Raw genomic sequence first — 15,720 nt, 5'->3', positions numbered from 1 at the left:
CGGAAGTCCCCACAATTCGGCACGGGCAAAGGTTTTTCCGTCAAAAGTGTTGGCTCAGTGTTCTAGATTTTTCTAAGAGATTCCAAACAACTTTCTTTAAAAAAAAGATAACCTCCTTATTTTAAAATGTCTGACACTAGTGCAATTAAAAACACAAAATCAAACATAAATTACAGGCCAAACAAAATATATCTGCAGGCTCATACTTTTCCAGTCTGATACACTTGTTTTAGGCAGATGGGCTATTTTCAGCTTCTTTCCTAAAATTCAAAATTTATATTCATTTATTTATATACCAAGACATGCGTAAGTTATTTCTCTAATGTTTTTAAAATGCTTAAGCTAAACTAGATAGAAAAACGTCTTTGGGGTGAAACATCCTAGAGCAATGGCTACTAGGTAAGGTAGAGGCATTTCTTCTAGATTGGGGTGCAAGGGGGGAGCCAGAGAGAAAAGAAAGAAATATTTCTTTGTAGAAATTATTGTTAAATTCAGTTTTAGGGTCACGGTCCCACAGAAGTTTGGGTCACTGTCTCATAAAAGATGGGCATGTACATCTGCTCTGTCCAATAGGATAGCCACTTGCCACATGATATGACACTCGCCAGTAGCACTTGAATTGTGGCTAGTACAAGTAAAGAACAGAACTGTAAATTTAATTTAATTTAACTGAATTGAAATTGAAATGTAACTAGCCACATGTGGTTAGCAGCAACTGGATTGGACAGCACAGGTCTAGATGTATATATCAGAATAGGACGTCTGGTTCAAAAGACACCACTCCTGTGTACGTCTTTATCAGATACTGTCTGATAAATTTACAAATTGGTTTTACTGATTTATATGCATAAAAATTATTTAGTTTTCATAACTGATGAGGGCTGTCAGGTCCTGTCAGTTCATAGTATCAATAAGATTAAGCTCTCTTTTGGGGTGTCCAAGGCAGTGGCGCACAGCATGCATTGTCCACCCTTTTCTATGAGAAAGAAACATCACATTAAACATTCCAGAGCTTCCTCATTTCATTATCTCATGGTCCCAGACACCTGGGAATTCAAATGTCAGTGTGTCCCGTACACGGAAAGTGGAAAGCCAACCCAGTGAGTATAAGCTGAGTCCTTCCTGAAAAGGATGCTTTATTTTTTCAGCAAGACAGTGAAAGTCATTCTAATTGAAGTAAGCCAGAAGAGAAAGAAAAATACCATATGACATCACTCATATGTGGAATCTAAAATAAATAAATAAATAAATAAATAAATAAATAAATAAATAAATAAGACACTAATGAAATCATCTACAAAACAGAAATAGTAAACAATCTTATGGTTACCAGGGGAAAGGGTGGGAAGGGAGGAAAGGATAAATTTGGGAGCTTGAGATTTGCAAAGTTTAACCACTATATATAAAAATAGATTAAAAGAAAACAAATTTATTTTGTATAGCACAGGGAAATATATTCAATATCTTGTAATAACCTTTAAAGAATATATGTATATATGTGCATGACTGGGACATTATGCTGTACACCAGAAGCTGACACGTTGTAACTGACTATACTTCAACAAAAAAATAAAAGACAGTGAAAATAAAAATCTTAGCAGCAGAAAAATAAGCCTACATGTAGGCTGTAATGTAGATAGAAATCTAAGTTTGAGTTTATATAGTCTACATATTTTTAAATAGGAAAAGTGACTGATCAGGAGGCTGTAAGCTTCTGAACCATCCTAAAATAGTCAAACTGTAACTCTTGCCAGAGAAACACCAGCTAGTTATGCTACAGGAATTTCACCCGCCTTGCTTCTATAGTGTAGCCAGCTCTGTCAGCTTCCCTGCACCTTGATGGCCTTTTACTGTAAACACCTGCATCTCTGTGCTGGAGGGCTTTCCCTGACCTCAGGGGCATTCTCACATCACGGACGGGGCAGGTTGGAAGTGCTGGGTAACGATGATGGATAGCAGCTGGAGGATAAATACCCCCACTCTCTCAACCCTCAGGTGGGAAAACACCGAGTAGTGCGCTGTGCAGTTTTCCAGGCATCCCCAGGATTGAGTCCCAGTTGCCCACAGTGGTAATCTTCTCATGAACACCTTGTGTGACATCAGTCTCCTCCCTGTCTCCTTTCTGTGTGCCCTACCAGTGCTTCTGGTGTTTACCTCCCAAATAAACTGCTTGTGCTCAATTCCTCGTTTCAGAGTTTACTGCTGGGAGAGCCAACCAGTGAAAAATAGGACCATTTTTATGTTGCTACAGTTTTCTGATTGTAAAAACAACACTGACCCACTGAATGTAATTCAGAAACTATAAGATACAAAGAAAAAGACAAACATTATCAAAACATAAATGTAGTAGATATCATTAAATTTATCCAAATAAATAAATATACTATATTTGGGTTTTGCTAACCATCCAAATTTGTATCCACCAAGATGGATAACTTAGTAACAGACATTTTACTTTTCTTAGCTCAATTATGGATAAAATGTGTACACACACATAACAGGTAACAGGATTGTTATAAAGATTAAATGCAGTAAAACTTGTGAAAGTGTCTGGTGCAAAGCAGGTGCCTAACATCCACCATTTTTTTGTTCTCCATTTCAGTGAATTTTCAGTGAAATCAATGACCTATCCCTGCCTCTCCCAGCCTCCCTGGTAATCTCTGCTCAGATCTGAAGCTTTCTGACACTTAGCAATATAAAGATCAGGGTTTCTCAAAGTGTGGTTGAGAAACCACGGAGCATCAGAGTTACCCAGGGAGCTTATTAAAAAGGGAAAGCCCCAGGGCCTACTAAGTCAATCTTTGAGGAAGGGCCCGGGAATATGCATTTCAGCAAAGCACCTCATGTGACTCTTCCTCCTGCTAAAGCGTGAGAAGCAATTACGTAGGTGAAACTGGCCCAAGACGTCGAGACAAGACGTCGAGACAGGGCTGCGGGCGTTCCCCTTTGCAGGAGTCAAACACACTGGTCAACAGACCTGGATTAAGGCTTTGCCTACTTTGAAAGATCACAGTTGTTAAGAGTCTGGACTTTGAAGCCAGAAGGACTTGAACCCAAGTCCTGGCTTTGCGTTTTACTCACTGTTGGATCTGGGCAGGTTGCGTGATCGCGGAGAGCCTCAGTCCCCTCCTGTGGAAAATACAGGTGGTAATGGCCACCCCTGCAGAGGCTCAGGGTTGATGAGAGGGAATAATCATGCAGGTAAAGTACAAAGTATAGCTCCTGGCACAGAGCAATTGCCCAGTAAAGGGTCGTCGTCCTCTTCATGACTACCATCTGCTGCCAGGAAAGCACGGGAAGTATTTGACTAATAAAGCATTTCCTGCAGACTTCCAATGGCTAAGCTGTGGAAGGACTGGGTTCTCAGTGGGACAAGAAACCTAGAGGATAAATCTTTGACTTAAAATTGGGGTGCCATAAATTTACTATCCAACTGGGCCATTTTTGTCCAGGACAAACGCTAAAATCAATTGCATGCCTAGACAAATCAGAGGACTAGTGGTCACCCTGTTTATAATCTAATGTCCAGACTGTGAAGAAGAGCCTGTCTCTGGACCGGAAAATCCCAATATTGCACACAGCCTGCCATTTTCTGCTGGGATCTAAAAACAATGGGATCCCCACGTGCCCGCAGTTGTAGAATAAATCAGGGCTAACACTGCTTTCCGATTCTGGATTAAATAAATTATTTCACTGTTTAGCAGACTATTCTCCGGGAGGGGTTACGTTTCAAGTTTTCTCTCCTATGCATAACAAACAATGTAATGGATAAAATTACAACAGTCGTTTGTCAGCAGGTCATGGTTTAATTTCCGTGCCTGGAGGGTGAGGTGTGATGCGATGGAGAACCATGAGCACACCTAGGATCGCCCCGGCGTTCGCGTTCTCCTCCCGGCGCCATCACCCGCTGGCTGTGTGGTCCCGGGGAGGCCGCTCGACCCCGCTGTGTCGCACAATTCCATCAGCCGCAAAAAGAGAAAAACGCCACTTCCCCTAGGTCCCTCCGAGAGTGGTAATGAGATCAAGTGAGATGTCAGAGTTAAGTGCTGTGAAAAAAATGGGACGAAAGAACACTTATTTTTAGTAAAGGCTGGAGCCTCACTTCTTCAACAGGAAGCACCCATCTGTCCTTCGAGGCCACCGAGCAGAACTGAAGGAGGCCATGCAGAATCCTAACAGAGCTCAAAAGAGCTGCTCTCCCGGGCCCCATCTTCTCTGCCCTCCTGTTGTTGGGGCAGATGATTAATCTCTGGCTCTTGACTCCCCTCTTTGCTGACCGGCCACCCTAGGGTTGTAGCTGCTTTTCATATCCACCTTTGGGTTTTGCAGCCACGCAGGGCAAAAAGCCTTCCCTAGCGTTAGGGCATGCCAAAGCTGAACCCGACACCCCCATTAGCCTAATTGACAGCAGGACGTTCCCCTGGGGAGAAGAGTGATAATCTAGCTATTTATCTTGTCTGCAGGTTTATCACCACTGTGCTCAGGCAGAGATGTTTAAATATAAAAATGAGGTAAGGCACATTCTTTGCCAGACTATGTGCCATTAAAGCCAGGTTGGGGGTCAGAAGCATGAAAGGGGAGCATCTGGGATTGTGGTCCCCTCAGTGGCTGCTTAATGTCTCAAGTGGCCTCGGAGTAAGGGGCTGCTCATGAGGGCACTAAAGGACATCTCTTTGTAATTGGGAGCAGGCTGGAGCTGCGTGGCCACTGCTACCCACAGAGCTGCTGCCTGCAAGCGGCGAGGCCGCTGCTTTCCTGCGAGGCAGGAGAGGCCCATTAGAAACATGGAGGGGCGGTTTAATTCCACAACAAGATGTGTACAAATGGATGCCTCCTATTGAAACCCATGCAACAGCTTCCAAAGTTAATTAAAAGCTAATTTTCTAATGAGGTGGCAACACTGGCAACAACATGCTATCAGTATGAGAGCTGCAGCCAGCAGCCGGGGAGGGAACAGGCAGCCTCCCTCTTACAGGATGGCACGTCCTACCTGAACCCATTAATTAGCCTCCAGCTGCATTGCTTTAGTACTAGACACTGGTATAGACGGCCATAAAAATCATAAATTGCTTTGGCATTGCCAAGATATTGTTGATACTTATCTTACTGTCGGACTCTTTCCAGCAGGAGCATCGCAAGCAATGACATCCATTCCTGGGAATATGAAATCCAGGGGACAGTGCCACAGACACTCTGTTACGTCAAGTGACATGGGCATTTTAATCCTTTGGGCAATTGTTAATTTTAAGCCAGACTTGCAATTAGCTTTAATAAATAGAGAAAGTGCCTGAAATTAACTGCACTTATGTTGGTTTTGCCTCTCGTTTTGCTTTCAAGCGCACAGCCAAGCAGGATGACTCGTGGTCATTATCCTAATGATATGGGTCTCCTGGTCACAGTCAGAATGTGCCAGACACCTGTGGTCGTTCCTTGGCATTCTTTACAGGGAGTGCTAATGATGTCATGCAGATAGATGCTGAGAACTACCACAGAAACTCTGCAGAAACTCTGCCGACACTCCAGGATACTGGATATTTAAGATGTAGCTTGTTTGTTACATTCTATCAATAAATAATTTGGAGACATACTTAGGGTCTCTAAGATAATCTAAGAAATTGAATACAAGTTTACTACATATTCATGTAATGCCAAGCAGCAGGTACAAAAGTCTACTTCAAAGGTACTGCTTCTGCAGGAAGTTTCTCGCTGACAGCTCAATATGAGAGTAATTTTTTTATTATTTGCACATCCTCTTGGAAAATAGTATAGCGTTAGATCTTTTTAGTTCATTGGTCTCTGTGTACACGTTTCTTTCTCTTATTCTTGACCTCATTTTCTCTCTCTCATAGTCGCCCTGTTATCTTCTGTCTCTCTCATTCTCCCATTCATTTCTTTTTTAAATTGAAGTAGAGTCGGTTACAATGTGTCAATCTCTGGTGTACCACGTAGTCCCCCATTCATTTCTTACTCTCTTAGTCTCTTGTATTTTCATTGTTTCTCCTTCACTCTTGTTCTCTGATATTCTTAGATGATGGTGTGTCCTTAGAAGTGGTATTTTAATTTCAGAAATGAAATCATCACCAGGCAAGTCAAATACTGTATCCTTTTTTGATTCTTTCAATAAATATTCATTAAGCAAACACTATGTGCCAGGGATTGTTCTGGACCAGTGCTGAAGAAGTGTAGTTAACTAAACCAATGACATTCCTGCTGTCGGAGAGCTGACATTCCCATCTAATTCTCACCCATTCAAAAGCAAACAGACAATCAATGAAGTAGATCTTAATCACATTTAGCACATGGAGATACTATAGCTTAGAGATATTAGATACCTTAATTAACATTATATATCAAAGTCTTGTATTTTTCTATTATACACACTTCTCCAATTAAATCAATAACACAAAATAGCTGTGGTAGAAAATACAGGTGGCAAGCAAAACTTATGAAGGCAGCTTTCAAAATATTCAGAGTAAAGACATGTATGAACCTACAGTGTGAGACCCTAAAATAAATACTGTTAAAATCAAATAATTTCAAAAGGACAAGTTACAACTGACACCACAGAGACACAAAGGATCATAAGAGATTGCTACAAATAATTGTATGCCAATAAAATAGACAACCTAGAGAAAGATCACCAATTCATAGAACTGTACAATCTTCTAAGAATGAATCAGGAAGAAATAGAAAATTTGAACAGGTTAATTACTAACAGTGAAATTGGATCAGTAATTTAAAAAACTCCCAACAAACAAAAGTCCAGGACCAGACAACTTTGCAAGTGAAGTCTACCACATATTTAGAGAAGAATTAAAATCTATCCTTCTCAAACTTTACCAAAAAATTGCAGAGGAAGGAGAACACTTCCAAATTCATTCTATGAGGCCAGCATGACCCTGATACCAAAACCAAAGATATCACACACACATAAAAATTACAGGCCAACATCACTGATGAACATAGATGTAAAAGTCCTCAACATAATTAGCAAACTGAATTTAACAATACATTAAAAAGATCATACACCACAGTCAAGTGGTATTTATCCCAGGGATACAAGGATGGTTCACTATCCGCACTACATTAAAAACTGAAGTATAAAAATAATATGATTATCTCAATTGATGAGGAAAACGCTTCTGACAAAATCTACCATCTATTTATGATAAAAACTCTCAACTAAATGGGTACACAGGGAGCAAACCTCAACATAATAAAAGCCGTATATGACAAGCACACAGCCACCATCATCCTCAATGGTGGAGAGCTGACAGCATTTTCCCTAAGACTAAGACAAGGATGCCCACTCTCACCACTTTTATTTTACATAGTATTGGCAGTCCTAGCCACAGCAATCAGACAAAAAATGAAGTAAAGGGGAAATTCAAATTGGGAAGGAAAAAGTAAATTTGTCACTCTTTGCGGATGACACGATACTTTATACAAAAAATCCTAAAGATACCATCAAAAAAACTATTAGAACTCATCAATAAATTCAGAAAAATTTGCAGAATACAAAATTTATATACATAAATCTGTTGCATTTCTGTACACTAACAAAAGACTATTGGATGGAGAAATTAATGCTATTTACAGCTGCATCAAAAAGAATAAAATACACAGGAATAAATCTAACTGAGGAGGAAGAAAATTGTACTTGGAAAACTATAAGGCATAAAGAAATTGAAGATGACACAAACAAATGTAAGGATATACCCTGCTTATGAACTGGAAGAATTAATACTGTTAAAATGACCATACTCCCCAAAACAATCTACAGATTCAATGCAATACTGATCAAAATACCAATGGCATCTTTCACAGAACTTGTACAAATAATTCTAAAATTTGCATGGAAACACAAAAGACCCTCAACAGCCAAGACACTCTTGAGTAAGAAGAATAAATCTGGAGGTAACAGGCTCCTTGTTTTCAAACTACACTACAAAGCTACAGTAGTCAGTACAGCACGGCAGTGGCACAAAAACAGAGACACAGATCAATGGAACAGAACAGAGAGCCAAGAAATGAACCCAGACTTATATGGTCAATTAATCTACAACAAAGGAGGCAAAATATACAATGCAGAAAAGGCAGCCTCTTCAATAAATAGCAGTAGGAAAACTGGACAGCTACATGCAAATGAATCAAACTGGGCTACTTTTCCACATCGTATACAAAAATAAACTCAAAATGGATTAAAGACTCAAATGTAAGACCTGAAACCTTAAAACCAAGAAGAAAACACAGGCAGTATGCTCTTTGACATAAGCCTTAGCAATATTTCTTGGATCAGTTTCCACAGGCAAGGGAATCAAAAGCAAAAATAAACAGATGGGACTACAGCACACTAAAAAGCTTTTGCACTGCAAAGGAAACTACACAAAGCCAAAAGGCCACCTACTGAATGGAAGAACATATATGCAAATGATATAAGTGATATCTGATAAAGAGTTAATATCCAGTTATACAAAGTACATGTACAACTCAGTATTAAACAAACAACTTGATTAAAAAAAAATGAATAGAGGACTTGAATAGACAGATTTTTTTTCCCAAAGAAGACATACAAAAGGCCAACAGACACATGAAAAGATGCTCAACATCAGAATTATCAGGGAAATGCAAACCAAAACCGGCATGAGATACCACCTCACATCTGTTAGAATGGCTATTATCAAAAAGACAACAAATAACAAATGTTGGTGAGGGCATGGAGAAAGGGGACACCAGTGCACTGTTGGTGGGTATATACATTGGTGAAGTTACTATGGAAAACAGTATGGAGGGTCCTCAAAATATTAAAAATAGAATTACCACATGATTCAGCAATTCTACTCCTAGGCATTTATGTGAAGAAAACAAAAACACTAATTCAAAAAGATACATGCATCCCTATGTTTATGGCAACATTGTTTACAATAGGCAAGATATGGAAGCAACCTAAGTGCCCATTGATAGATGAATGGATAACGAAGACGTGGTATGTATACAATGGACTATTACTCAGACATAAAAAATGATGAAATCTTGCCATTTGTGACAACATGCATGGACCTGGCAGGTATTATGCTAAGTACAATAAGTCAGAGAAAGACAAATACTGTATGATTTCACTTATATGTGGAATCTGAAAACTAAAACAAAGGAAGAAACATAACAAAATAGAAACAGAGTTATAGATGCAGAGAACAAACAGATGGTTGCCAGCGGGGTAGGGAGGATGAAAGAGATGAGAGAAGCAGGTGAGGGTGAATAAGAGGTACAAACTCCCAGTTACAAAATAAATCGGGGGGAAGGGATAGCTCAGTGGTAGTGTACATGCTCAGCATGCACGAGGTCCTGAGTTCAATCCCCAGTATCGCCTTTAAAAATAAATAAATAAACAAATCTAATCCCCCCACCCTGCTGCCAAAAAAAACACAAAATAAAACAAAAACAAAATAAATAAGGCAGGAGTATGAAATGTACAATGTAAGGAATATAGTCAATAATAATTGAATATCTTTGAATGGTAACAGATGGTAACTAGGCTTAACATAGTTATCATTTGTAATATACAGAAATAGAGTCCCTATGTTGTGCACCAGAAACTAACACACTGTTGTAGGTCAATTATACTTCAAAATCAAACAAACAAACACTTTTATAAAAAGAGATCAGACTTGGGGTTACTAGAAATGGGCTGGGGAAAGGGGGATTGGAAGAAGATGGTCAAAAGGTACAAACTTCCAGTTATCAGATAAATAAGAACTAGAGGGGTAATGTACAACTTGATTAATATCATTAACACTGCTGTATGTTATACATGAAAATTGTTAAGAGAGTAAATCCAAAGAGTTCTTATAAATAGAATGTTTTTCCCTTTTCTTTAATTTTGTATCTGTATGATGATTGATGTTCACTAAACTCATTCTGATAATTATTTCATGATGTATGTAAGTTAAATCATTATACTGTACATCTTAAACTTCTACAGTGGGGTACGTCAATTATATCTCAATAAAACTAGAAGGAAAAAGATGAAAAAAAGAAAAAAATTAAATTACTTTTATTAAAATTGTAATGGCTTTAATACAATTCTGATAATTCTAATGAAGACAAAAATGAAAAAGTCTTTAATAATGGTGATTTTAATCAGAAGTTTTTCCTTAAGGATGAATAGAAGTCACTGGTTTATAAATTCCCTGAACTTAATACAAAATTTGAATGTGTAGGTGCATTATTCCGGGGAGAGGTGCCCCAAGCTTTCATCAGATTCCCAAAGTTTTTTCATTCAGATGGTCTAGAACCATCACTTTAGAAGTTACAGATACCCTTAGAGGGAGCTTTCCAATGGATTTCAATATAAAAATGTATGTTAAAGAAGAACAAATATCAAAAAAGTAGCAAAGACTTCTAAAGAACACCATTAGGAAATCTTAGCCCCTAAATGAACTGAAGTGAGAAAAAACTTTCAAGGTCAAATGCAAAAAAAAGTTTCACTTAACTTACATTTCAAATAAGAGGAGGGAAGGTCCAGGTTTGCCTATTGCTCAGATCCTAGTACAGTACTGACAGATGACAAGCAGAGAACAGATCTGATAAGCATGACAATTCTTCTGCCTTGGTTGCCAAAGGAGAGTGATCTTCAGATAGGAAAGGTAGGGAAAATGCTGGTAAGAGTAAATTGAAGCCTGAAATCCGTAAGAAGACTGGAAGAATTTCTTTTTCAATTGCGTTAGTCTCTTAGTTTTCAAACATTACTTATTTAGAACTTAAGAAAACTTGGTATCTGTTACCCGTTTATTGGTCTAGTTTGGCTATCCTTATGGAATCAGGAAGACTTGACATTTTGGAAGACTGGAGGTAGACTAAGTTAGCTCTGCTGTTCCAAAGCAGGTCAGAGAACTTGGCTCTAGTCAAGAGTCTGGAATGGGTTGTTTGAGGGAACTCTAATTCAGAAAGATACATGCACCCCAATGTTCACAGCATTGATGTGGCTACAATAGCCAAGATATAGAAACAATCTAAATGTCCATTGACAGGTGACATGATAAAGAAGTTGTGGTATATATACAATGGAATACTACTTAGCCATAAAAAGAATAAAATAATGCCATTTGCAGCAACAGGGATGGACATGGAGATCGTCATTCTAAGTGAAGTAAGCCAGAAAGAGAAAGAAAAACATCATACGATATCACTCATATGTGGAATCTAAAAAAAAAAAAAAAAAAAAAAAGAAGAAGAGTAAAAGAGGACACTAATGAACTCATGTACAAAATAGAAACAGACTTGCAGATAATAGTAAACAGTCTTATGGTCACCAGGGGAAAGGGGGTGGGAAGAGATAAATTTGGGAGTTGGAGATTTGCAAATGATAACCACTATATATAAAAATAGATTAATAAAACACATTTCTTCTGTATAGCATAGGGAACTATATTCAGTCTCATAATAACCTTTAATTAAAACAAAATGAAAATGAATATGTGTGTATATATGCATGACTGGGTCATTACACTGTACACCAGAAACTGACACATTGTAACTGACTATACTACGATTAAAAAAGTATTTTGTGAGCACTTGAAGCCAACATTGTACACTAAGAACCTATCTCAGGTTCATTTTCTTTAAGTCAATGTTTCTGAAATAAAAGAGTATGGACATGCAATAAACATACTGCCTACCACAATGTGCTTAATAAATTCCCTATTTAGGAACATTCCTTTCTTTCTAGAGCAAAGTACATGTCCTCACAGACGTTAAAGGTGAAAACTGGCTAACTCAGTAGAAGTGGTGCTGTCTATACAAATATATGTCCTACTGAGAGCAAAGAGATTCAGAAGCTAAATAGCACGGCTAAAAGACTGGCTCTGAAGTCAGACATTTTTACTTTGGAAGCTTAGATCCATTACGTCTAGATTATGACCTTGAAAAAGTCCCTTCACTTTTCAAAGCCTCAGTTTCAATGTAAAGTGGGGAATAATGTGATTTATCTCCTAGGGTTTTGTAAGGATCAAAGAAAATAATACACATGAAGTGCTTACCAGTGGGTCTAGGCTGGCACAGCACTCAGTAAATGGTAGCTTTTGTTGTTGTTGTTGTTATTATTATTAACTAATAAATGCAGTGGTTTTGGTAGCTGTAAGCCCAAGCAATGCTTAAGGAAAAGGGGTCAGTATAATGCTATGATAAATTTTAAAACTGTTAGAGAAATTATCATATGAGGAATATTAGTAGTAAGTGTAATAAGTCCTAATCTTCTCATGTGTTAATATAATGCTCCATTAAATTGTTATTAATAATCATTAATGCTAATTTTATTTCAGAGTGAGCTCTGCCAAGGTACTCAGAGAAGTGTGAAGTCATACATAATAAATGTCCAAAGCATTATAAAAACATGTGAAATGACACCATTGATATACATGTAAATGGTTCATTGAAAGTAATTGAAGAAAGGATAACCAGTTTAATTTGCATATTTGTAAATGTGTTTCTATATTTTCATGTCCAATTATTCAGAATTGTGAAAAAGATACCTACTTTTCAGAGAATCTGTGCCACACCCACCACTCATTGAGATGCTTTGTCAAGAACAATATTGTCAACAGGATGGGAATTAGGTTTCTTGCTTCTTGATATCAGAGCTTGCTAGGTAGTTCTAGCAGTTGCTAACTAAATAGCCCTTTCCCAGTGACTAGTACTTGTCATTGGAGTATTAGGGCATTGTTATTTATTTATTCTTCATTCCGCCCATTTGTTGAGTCCCAGCTATCCAAGGCCGAGTAGGAAAGGATGATTGGACATGTGGTCAGCTCACAGAGGGATGACGGGGTGCATGAATAATGCTAATGCCTGATAGTCTGCAGTAAGTGCCTTATTAAAGGTGCAGCTGACGTGCCCTGGGGAGAAAGGGACAAGGCTGTTTCAGTAGAGTCTTGAAGGACCAGTATTACAGATCTGAAAGTGGGTTGGTGGAAAAAGTAGGGAAAAGAATCTAGAAAGTAGGGACAGTGTACTAAACAGCAGAGAAAGAAGACATAGGTGAGCGCTGGGGAATGTGTGACTTTAATTCAATTTAATTGGATTGGAGCAGAGGACTCTTGTAGATTAAAGACAGAGGTGTGCTAAGAGCACTGGAGATTGAACTCTGTGAAATGCTGAAACTGGAGGGCCAGAGAGAAAAAGGGGAGACTGCAGTCCAAAGAACCAGGAGGAGACGTGAAAAGTAAAGTAAGTGGTATGACAGAAAGCACGAGAAGAAAAGGCGTCAACTGGAGGGTGGCTTCCAACAACATCAGATGTTCCCGATAGGTAAAGTCAGACCTGAAAAGTGCCCACTGAAGTGGAGAGTCAGGCAATTATTAATAATCCCAAATCAGATGTGGTAGAGATGTGACAACAGAAAGTACAGAAGGAATGAGGAATGAAAGGGGTGGGGCGTGAAAAGGAGAGTTAGTGAATGCAGATGCACCATAAAATCGATGGCTTATACCACACTTGGTTATTAGTAAATAAGACCAACTCCATTTTGGTGATCTGCCACCATTTCGGGACAAGCACTGCCTACCGCAAGCCTCAACTTCTGCCTTCTGCCTGTAAAACCCTCCTCGGACCTGAGTGAGAACTACTGTCGGCGGAGTTCATCCGACACGCCCCTTTCTCTTTCAGACACGCCCCTCTCATGTTCAGCATCCCTCTTTTGCATAAGAACTCACCAATCAGCTCCCACCCCCAGGCATAAATAACCAAGCCTGTTGGCAGAGACCTCCTAACTGGAGACCCCCTCTGCAGGTTTTTCGCAGTAAACCTGACTGCCCTTGAGCTGTCGTCTCTGATCCTTTCTCTCCAACTCTAACAGTTATAAAGAGAAGAGGGAAAGGGTAGTCTTAAGGGCCTGAAAGATGCCCTCAGTAAGGAAGGAGTGGACAGGATGCAGGTGACAACACAGAGGTGATGGTACGCAGGATATGAAGCCAACACAGCTAGTGGCTAGAAGGGAGGGAAGAGGAATCATACAGGATAGTGAAGTTTTACAGAAAGATGTGCCTTTGATAGGAGCAGAAATCATTAGAGGAAGGGAATTGAGATACCAGGTGATGAGTCTTCTTTGAATGGTCTCAGCCTGGGTCCTTTGAGTCTCATTGTGCAGATGAACGGATCGTCTTAAGAGATTTGGGATGTTTGCTGTCATTTCCTGGGCCACCCTGCAGTTTACGTGCATGTATTACATGTGACTAATTTTATAAAAATTAGAATTTTTATGATACTTTGTAACGAAATCAGAAAATTGTTTTTTACTACTCAGAAATACAGAGATTCTCTTGCAGTGCAGCCCTTAAAAGAGTGGTAAAAATGAAGACATGTTGCATATTTATCTTTCACAAAAAGACAAATGTTCAAAATTTGTTGACCTTTTCTTTTCTGAAACATCGTCTTCCCTCAGGTGCCAGGGGCCGTGCACAGTTGGTTCCCCCCTACTTTCCTTCCCTCTTTTCTCTGCCTTCCTCCCTGCAACAACCCCACCTTGCTGATTTCTTAACATTGACATGCCTGGGGATTTCTCCAAGGATCTCTTCTCTTCTCTACTGTTCCTTATTTCTGAGGAGAGCTCTCCCAATTTTATGGCTTAAAAATGTCGCCCTATCTGACTCCCAAAGTTGTATTTCTAGCCTGGATTTCTTTCCCAAAACTGGAATCTTAGATCTTCATCTGCTTACTCAACATCCCCACTTTTAATCATCCCACACGTATTTTTTGAACTCTTACTGTGTGCAAGGCACTGATTTCAACACTTGGAACATATTAGTGACCAGGCAAAAATCTCTGCCTCTATGGACCATTCATTCCAGTGGAGGGAAACTGAAAATTGACAATAGACATAATAACTAACTAAAGTATGCAGAATGTCCTAGAGTGAGACAAGTTAAGTAGAGAGGAGACAGGACCATGGCACATGGCTTAGGAGCATGGGGGCAGGGCAGGTGGTGTCAGGTTGCAGTTTTAAATAGAATAGTTAAGGTAGGGCTCATTGAGAAGGGCTCATTTGAGCAAAGATTAGAAAGAGGTGAAAGGGTGAGTCAGATAGAAGGAATCGTCAGTGCAAAGGCCCTGATGTAGAACCATGTCTGGTCAAATCAAGAGCACTTGGGACTGTGGGTGTGGGAATGCAAACGGGGTGAATGGGACATTCATTTCCTACCCCAGCTACCTTCTTTCTCTCAATAGAACTTTCCCCACCTGGCATTGTTTGTTCATATATTTGTATCTATTGTTTCATTTGTTTATTTTGTATTTCTGCTCATCTATTCTTCCAGGATGTGAGCTCTTTGTGGACAGATTTTATAATTTTTGGTTCGCTGCTTTTTTTCAGCTGCTAAAAAATGCCTTGCTTCTAGTGGAAGTGCAGTAAATATTTGTTAAGTGAAGGAATGAATGAATAACTAAGAATATGGTGATATGTTAGGCCTGTATTTGCCCACATTTATGCATCTTTTGATTAAAGACAGCAAAAATTTGGGTATTACTCTAGTCACAGGCTACTGAGGCCTGGGAACAAGTAAATTGCACATTTTTAAAAGAAGATGAAAGTATAAAGTATAGAAGGCTAAAAGCAAGACAATTTATGTATAAATATTATTAGGTGATATTTCAAGATAATATGAATTTGGTTTTTATTAATTTAGTTTTTGTGTTTTTTTCTATATATATGTATATATGTGTATATAT

Source organism: Camelus dromedarius, chromosome 20 (assembly GCF_036321535.1).
Source record: "Camelus dromedarius isolate mCamDro1 chromosome 20, mCamDro1.pat, whole genome shotgun sequence".
Lineage (NCBI taxonomy): Eukaryota > Metazoa > Chordata > Mammalia > Artiodactyla > Camelidae > Camelus > Camelus dromedarius.
The sequence above is the reverse complement of the archived record's forward strand: the minus strand, read 5'-3'. Positions refer to the sequence as shown.